General features: G+C 39.3%; 1 non-coding gene across 1 annotated transcript; it reads left to right on the top strand.

Moving 5' to 3' along the window:
* The first annotated feature begins 1,216 nt into the window (after positions 1 to 1,216).
* LOC112936245 (small nucleolar RNA R71) lies at positions 1,217 to 1,323 on the top strand. Its single transcript, XR_003238372.1, has one exon. It is a non-coding gene; the product is annotated as a small nucleolar RNA R71 (small nucleolar RNA).
* The last annotated feature ends 7,407 nt before the right edge of the window (positions 1,324 to 8,730 follow it).

Below are 8,730 nucleotides of genomic sequence, written 5' to 3'. Positions count from 1 at the left end.
GCATCGTTGTTTCCTTCTCCAGGAAATTATGCATGAATTTCACCAGGCTGTCCGTTTTGGGTGGCTCTACTTCAACCACTTGAATATTCTGTGGGTTCGGCCCATACTTGATTCTGACCATGGAGCATTGCTCCGTCCTCGGTTGAAACTCAAACATTTCTTCCTTGCCGTTGATGTGGAAACGGATACTCTCCGTTCCCACGTTAATGTTGGCTCCTGCGGTGCTAAGGAATGGACGCCCTAGGATGAGTGGCGTCTCCTTCCCCGTATCCATGTCCAGCACCACGAAGTCAACCGGGATGAAGAAATCCCGTAGCTTGACTGGCACATCCTCTGCTATCTCTGCCGGGTAACGGACTGACGAATCAGCCAGCTGAAGGAGCATCGGTGTTGGTGTCAACACCGTAAAGTTAAGCTTGTCGAAGACGTCTTTTGGCATGACGCTGACACTAGCTCCAAGGTCGCACAAGGCCTGGTCGAATTGCTGTGCCCCGATCGAGCAGGTGATCGTAGGACACCCCAGATCTTTCTTCTTTTCCAGGAGCTTGTGGAGTATCAGGTAGCTGCATTGTTCCGTCAGCTTGACCACCTCCGTTGTTGGGAGCGGTCTCTTGTTGTTCCGTCAGCAAAGCCATCTAATTTGACATTTATGTTTCCTAGGAACTTGTCATTGGCCGCAAGCTTTTTGCTTAATGCATCAGTGGTTTTAGCTTGCGCAAAAACAAGATCCTTCAAGGAGGGCTGGTTAGAAAAATTACCGTTGTTGTTACCTGCTTGATAATATGGGCGTGGTTGGTTCCACTCCTGACCTCCTTGTGGACGATACCCATTGTAGTTTCCCATGTACATCGCCTCCTCATGGGTTTCCGGGCAGTTATTCCTAGAATGACCCATGTTGCCGCAGACTTCACACATAACGTGTGAGTCCAAGGCCTTGACGGTGCCTTGTGGCCGTTTCTCATGGTCGTCCAACCTCTAAATGAGGTGGTCCAGCTTGGCAGCAAGTAACTCCGTTTCCTTGACGGTGTGCATGCCTCGCTGACGGGTCTGGAGTCGTTCCTCGCTCCAACCCATGTTGGAGACCATCTTCTCTATTAAATCAACGGCTCCTTGAACCGTTTTAGAAAAGAAAGCTCCTCCAGCTGCCGCGTCGAGGTGATCGTGGGACATCGGGGTGAGTCCATTGTAAAAGTTCTGTAGGATCAGCCAGTCGTCCATCCCATGATGAGGACAGGTGGCCACGTATTCCTGAAGACGTTCTCATGCTTCAGGAATGGACTCATCTCTTGTCTGCTGGAAACTGGAAATCCGTCCACGAAGGGCATTGGTTTTGCCCATCGGGAAGAATTTCGAGAGGAATGCCGTAGAGCATTTGTCCCAGGTGTTGACAGCAGCACGGTTGGCATATAACCACTGCTTCGCTCTCCCAAGAAGGGAGAATGGAAACAGTCGTAGCCTGACGGCGTCGGGACTAACGCCCTTGATGTTGTACGTGCTACAGATCTCCAGGAACTGTTGCAAATGAGCATTGGTATCCTCATTAGACTTGCCACAAAACGGGCTAGCCTGCACCATCGTGATGAGGCTGGATTTCAAGTTGAAATCCACGTCCCCTATGTTGACCTGCGGCCCAATGGCCATATTGTCAGCGGAGGGAGCAGCGAACTCGCGGAGAGTCTTGTTAGCCATAGTCTTGAAGGTCGGTGGCGCTGGTACGGCTGGTTTCTCTGTTGGTAAAGTTCTTTGCGGAGCAGCAGCTCACGGCCTGACGCTCCGGAAGAAAGCTTCTGGATTTTCTTTGAAGTTTTTCGGTAAGTTGAAACCAGTCATGCACTACCCTGTTTTCACAACAAAAGTGAAAAAAACCAAGGTTAGCCTGCAAAGGAAAATGATTATACAGAGGTAAATATAAAGTATTAGTTCAAGTAATCTCTATTATGAATCTTCCCCGGCAACGGCGCTAGAAATGTTTGTTGGTATTTCTTAACGACATTATTAGAAATATAATTCCTAGCAATTGCGCAGAAATACTTCTGGTATATTATGGTTACAGAGTTTATCCGCAAGCGCACGGATATACCATTGTAGCATTTCACCCGAGAGTATTCCAAGGGTATCGTATTTATTTTATCCCGTAGAAAGATCATATAGAGAGAACATTGACTAATAATTTATATATTACTTGTGATAATCATATTCTAAACAGGGGTTAAGATAATCCAAGGGTAGAGTGACACTCAAGCATTACTACTTATTCTCGTAATATATTATATAGGCTAAGTGGAAAGAAAAGAGAAAGAAAATCTATTCATATACTTCTAGTATACATAGTATATATGCATTCTAGTTAACCAATATACTAGCTAATACCCTCTATCTGATACCCTCCTGGTACTTCGAGAAGCCACCCCTGACTATCGAGTTCCTTACGACAGCCCGTCATGACCATATAACCGGGGCTAAATACGGAGGAATACCCTCCCCAGGGAATTAACTTAGGATTACATACCGGCGCGAAGGAGTACCCGTACTGAGCTGTCACCATCAGCGGCCCACCTCTCATCCGCAATATATAACCCCAAATAATGATATCCCGTAATCTAGACATCACGCCTAAACTACCAGATACTACTCTAATATCATCGTCATGACATAGAGTAATTGCATATGCAATCATTATACCCGCACAACATGAACATAATGTAAAGTAGGCATTCATATACTCGGAAAGTATTTCAATGCCATAAATGTATAAAGAAGAGTATTCTAATAAAAGTACAAAGCTTACAAAAGAGAAGAGAAAAGCTACTAGAGCCATACCCGAACTCTTCGGAAGACTTCCGGACTCCTCATTTCTACTCTATTCCTATTCCACCAGCTAGATACTACTAAACTAAACTTGAGAGAAATGAGAGAGCTATTGCTTGAGGTGTGTGAGTGAAGTGAGAAGAGGAACTCCTTAAATAGGCTGCCAATGACGGTTGTGGTAGTTGGAATGGTCAAAATTACCCTCCAACCGTCATTAGGGAGTGATCCACGTCATCCAGCCAAAACCTAGATCCAACGGCGCCAGAGGAGGTCAACCTGGCCCATATTCGGCAGGTGGCCTCCTTTGTTGTTCCTTTATGTAGACTTGTGAATTTTGGCCCAATGTGTCGTGTTATTTTTGAGTTCTTGGCCCATCGTCCGATTGATTTATCGTCTGAGTTGATGTCAATTCTCCTCCACTTTATTGTCATTTTCTGCAAAAGGTTAGTATATCTAATACTAGTGAAATATTATTATTCTAACATATTTATGCATTGCAAGTATCACTAGTTCTCCTCTATTTTAATAATATTGACGGTCAAAACTGATCGATAACGACCGTCAACAATTAGTTTTACACACAAATTAGGCGTTGACGTCAGCGCCCGATTTTAACCCCCTCCTATCAGGCGCCCGAGCCGGAGTCGCTTCCAGTTATGACCTAGATGTATAATGTAATTAGAAAAAAAAAAAGAAGAGAGGGAATCAGAAGCTGGATGGCATCAATCGACCACGCGGAGACGTACGGTACATGTGGGTCCGGAAGGGAAGGCTGACGGGTGATTTAGTTTTGATCCATTGGTTAATATTATTGAGCCCACCACTTTAAATAAAAACTAACTTTTAGTTGTTTTTCTTTTTTCTAAGAATTTAAATTATTAGAGTGTCACGTGGCGGCTTAGTAGCGTTTGTATGAGTTCCGTACAATGACTCGAGAGCGCTTGTCTGAAGTTTAATGGATTTTTAATATATAACATATATATATATATATAGATATATAGATTGCACTACATACGACCATGCACCGGCAAGAACATCACGTTCACAAGATTTTTCATGGCACGCGAGGGACTTTGAAAGCTCATGCGCATGCTTGCAATAGCTTGACTTCAATAATTCTCAAAGACTGTCGTCATATGCTCACATACATATGACGATTATGGACTTATTATGGACACAAACGATTTACCAGTCGATCGAATGCAAACATTTCCACAAAATACATGCATGATGTTTAGTTACCCAAGTACACAGGGACTAAACTAAATGAGAGGTAGCTAGGCACCCACGAAGCTTCATCATATATAAACAACGAAAATCAAAATGCATGCAACGACTAGAGAAATTAAATCAATGGTATGTGTGTTGCCGTCGTACATTGACTTACTTTGCAACAGTACTTATGCCTTGTTTAGTTTTCAAAAATTTTTTCCAAAAAAGATCACATCGAATCTTTAGACACATGCATAGAGTATTAAATATAGATTAAATGAAAAACTAATTGCACAATTTGCATGGAAATTGCGAGATAATATTTTGAGCCTAATTAGTCTATAATTAGCCATAAGCGCTACAGTAACCTACATATGCTAATGACGGATTAATTAGGCTTAATAAATGGGCCAATTCTCTACATGCCCATGTAATTTCACCCAATCCCTTCTACGCCCCTGAAATTTGTTTGATCTTTTACATACCTCTGAGTTTTTATTTGGATCCCTTACATACCCATTCCGTTAGTTGACCATTAGTTTGACCGTTATTTATTGTAGAAATTACTTTCTTGTCCTTGGTATATTGTTAAAAGCTAGAAATTTTTTTATGTGTAAATTATTTGAGTTGTGAAAACCAATAAGGAATAAATTACTAAATATTTGTTATGAATTTTTAAAAATAAAACATTATTTCATTAAAATAAAAAATATTTATTGTCAAAAAAGTTATGCACAAAATTTGAAAATTACTTTTCAACAAATATTTAGTGAAAAAAGATTCGTTGTGAAAAAACAAAGGGGATGTAATTAGTTTATCACAAATTAGAAAATAAATTTCAGATCAAATTTGATGAATTTCGTATATCTTCCCAAAAATTTAAACCTAAATAACATTTAGTTTTTGCTCTTAATTTTCTGGTGAAACTAATGTATGGATTTAATCATAATTTTTTAAAAATAAAAAATAATAAGTTTTATTTTTTAAGTTGGGCATTAAATGATTATATTGCTTGTATTTTGTATAAGTTATTTTTTTCATATGAAAATTTATTGGGTAGGTACCACATATGTATAGGATGGGTAATATAGTCATTTTAAAATATTTAACGGTCAACTAATGGTCAACTAACGGAGATGGGTATAGAGGAGATCAAAATGAAAACTCAGGGGTATATAAGGGATGATGTCAAATTCAGGGGTATTGAAGGGATTGAGTAAATTTTCAGGGGTATATAGGGAATTTTCTCTTAATAAATTCATCTCGCGGTTTACAGACGAGTTATGAAATTAGTTTTTCATTCGTGTCCGAAAACCCCTTCCAATATATATCCGGTTAAACGTTCGATGTGATATCCAAAAATTTTCTTTCCGCGAACTAAACAAAGCCTAATGGAGTAGGATATTTTGGCTAGCTAGAGGTATTACATATAACTCATGCATGCTTTTGCTTAGGGAGTTGTCCAAATTTCAGGTGACTAAAATTCCTACAGATTTCAGTTATTCTTTTGTGCAATAGTTCGATCCATTTACTTATTTAAACATGGCCTCTTCTTTCTTAGATAACAAAATTGAACAGTACATTATTATAACCTAGAAAAATTATAAATTTACATAAAAAATTCAAATTTTGATAAACAAATAGAAAAAAAATTGAATAAACAAGCAAATTTGCAGTTAAAAAGAACTAAAATTGTACACATTGCATGCATATATACCACTGAAAATTTAGGCTGATGAATATGCAATTTTAGGTGACTAAAATTTACAAATTTTTAAGTTCCTAAAATCTAGCAATACTCGTTAGCTTAAAATTAATATGATGCGGATCGAGCAACGGTTGGTGGCGACAATCGTGTGTATGGTTGATCGATCTGACCCCTTGTTTTGTTCCCTGTTCGACAAATCCAAGGGGAGAAAACCTAGAGTTGTTATCGCCACCACACCCATCCTCCCTTGCATCTACTATTGTAGTCACCATCGATGGAGGCGGAGTCTCTCCCTTCCCCAAATATGTCCTCAGCAAACCGCCATAGCTAGTACAAGCTCTCGATTGTTGCTGGCCAATGCTATCCGTCCAATAGCCTCATGAGAGCATAAGGAAATTAGTGAGAGGCAAAGTGGCACAATCAACAAAGGAAGGGGAGTGCAGGCCGATCAAGCCATCAAGCAGCCGCCTAAGGCTTCTAGGAGGATTTCCTCCATTGCTTGCCTTTTCCGATCCCAAGGCAAACCAAAGGGGGATTGGATCTAGCTGAGGGTGATGTTCCACCCCCTCCATCTCGATCCTTGACGGTTGAGGATCAGTGACGAGCAGTGATAGTTCACTAAGGTTGTACGTTGGTCTTTGATGTCATGCCCCTTCTATCCGTCCAACGGATATACACTAGCCATGGCTATCTTCGCCAGATGGTTGTTGAATATGCTGGAGTATATATGATGTCGATGGCAATCATTAAGCAACTATGTGGTGTCGACGTTTGATGTCGCGACTACGGTATTTGGATAGTATAGGGATCGTTGGCACTAGGGTATCGCGAGACTGAGGTAAAAGAGATGGAGACAGGGATTTTTATACAGGTTCGGGCCCCTGAATTGTTAGGTAATAACCCTACATCATGTTGGCCGAAGCCGGTATTATTCTTATTCACCATAATCACACCAGTACAATATTTGGGGTAGCCTATCTAACTGGTGTCGACATGGCGGTCTGAAGGTCTGACTCGTAGTCGACAACAGGGTAGCCTTCCTCCTCGAATCCGTGCCCGGCGAGATCAGAGACAGCGCTTTCGTCTCTCCTGACAGTATCCGGAGACACCGTAGGGGACTAGCCGTGCCTATCAATGAAGTCGATATCCGGCGTCTTGTCTTGGCGTATGTTGGCTTGTATGTTGATCTTCTGTCTTGATCTATTGCTGTGTAGATTGTGGTGGGTGTGTATTGATTGTCCTCCCTCTCCTCCTAGGGGGGTTTGTATTTATACCCACAGGTGTCCCTTTGTCCAAGTAGAACTAGGGAAACCAATATGATACAATCCGAGTAGTACTTGTCGTTTCCATGTAGAACTATGGTTGTCTTTTCTTATTCGGAACTCCTCCTATATTTGCATATTGTTTCCGCATAGGACATGGTATGTAGTAGGTCCTGCCGAGATTTAGTCGACTACTATTAGATATGTGGTATCCATAACCTGACACGTCGGTGGTCATCTCTATTTTAATCAAGAAGATAGTTGATCGGCGGTCTAATAGCCACGGTGCAGTTCTTCTTCGATTGATTTTGGTGGGTGGCAAAAGTTGGGGCAATTGTTGCATCCAGCAAGTTCTCAATGAAATAGATGGAGGCATGAAGTCTTCGGGTGAAAACTCTAATATTGTTAATTTCCCAGATTTGTTTGTTGACTCTTATTGAAGGTATTGTCTTAGATCAATTTCTAGATTGAAATATGGAATTGACTTAAGTCATCTACCATTTATCTGTAAGAGGTGCATTGGTAATTAAAAAAACTCAGTGTTAACATTTAAGTACTTGTTTATCAAATTCAGTCTACATTATATTTCTTTCAATGGCATATTATTTCTAAATGAGTGGTCCAACTTATATAATATATTTTAAATACTATAAATATAACAAGGTTAAGTATAAATTAGTCAAATGTGTATCATAATATAACTAATACTCCCTCCATCCCTAAATATTTGACGCCGTTGACTTTTTTAAATATGTTTGACCGTTCGTCTTATTCAAAAAATTTATGAAATATGTAAAACTATATGTATACATAAAAGTATATTTAACAATAAATCAAATGATAGGAAAAGAATTAATAATTAATTTTTTTAATAAGACGAACGGTCAAATATGTTTAAAAAAGTCAACGGCGTCAAATATTTAAGGACAGAGGGAGTAACATATTAATGGATATATGCATTGGATTATGGGTTTTTTTTTCCTGAAACAAGTTAAATTAATACCATCTTCGTCCTAGCATATAAGGGATTTTAAAAATATGTATGAATAATTATTTGTCTAAATTCATCCCTAAAATTCCTTAAATTTTTGGATAAATGTAGTAGGACTGTAGGAGTACTAGCTTGAAGGCTTGAAGGTTAAGCTTCTCACATGAGTACGTACGCTGCCACAGATTCGAGCACGCACGCTGGAGTGAGCATCCTAGCTATAAAGCTCGTTCAACACGTGCATACGTCATACGAGCATCATATAAAGCTAATTAAACACGTGCGCACGTATATCGATCCAACGAATGAATTGGTGGTAGGTATACCGATCCCTCCGGTTTCATATTAATTGACGTTTTAAACAAGGTTGTTAACTTTTATAATTTTGACCAACAATAACTTTAAAAATATTTAGTTTAAAAGAATTAGAATAACATCTATAGATTTATCTTTTAAAGCACTATAATAAAAGTAAACATATATTTATTTATTATATATATTATAATAGAAAAATAATATCAAAGATATATCTTATACACCATATCATTGTCTAAACGTCAATTAAAATGAAACCGGAGGAAGTAAGCTAATACTAGCGGGTTGTTGGCTAAAGTTCAGCAACGTTCAGACAAGGAGTCAAAAGTCAAAACGTTATTACGAACTCCTTGACGCATCTCAAGAAATTAAAATAAATAAACAATGATCGTTAACAGGTCGACGACGCGGCTAATTGTTTCATCTCATTAAATTAA

Source organism: Oryza sativa, chromosome 8, assembly GCF_034140825.1.
Source record: "Oryza sativa Japonica Group chromosome 8, ASM3414082v1".
NCBI classification, from domain to species: domain Eukaryota; kingdom Viridiplantae; phylum Streptophyta; class Magnoliopsida; order Poales; family Poaceae; genus Oryza; species Oryza sativa.
Note: the sequence above shows the minus strand (reverse complement) of the source record. Positions and strands in the feature narration are given on the sequence as shown.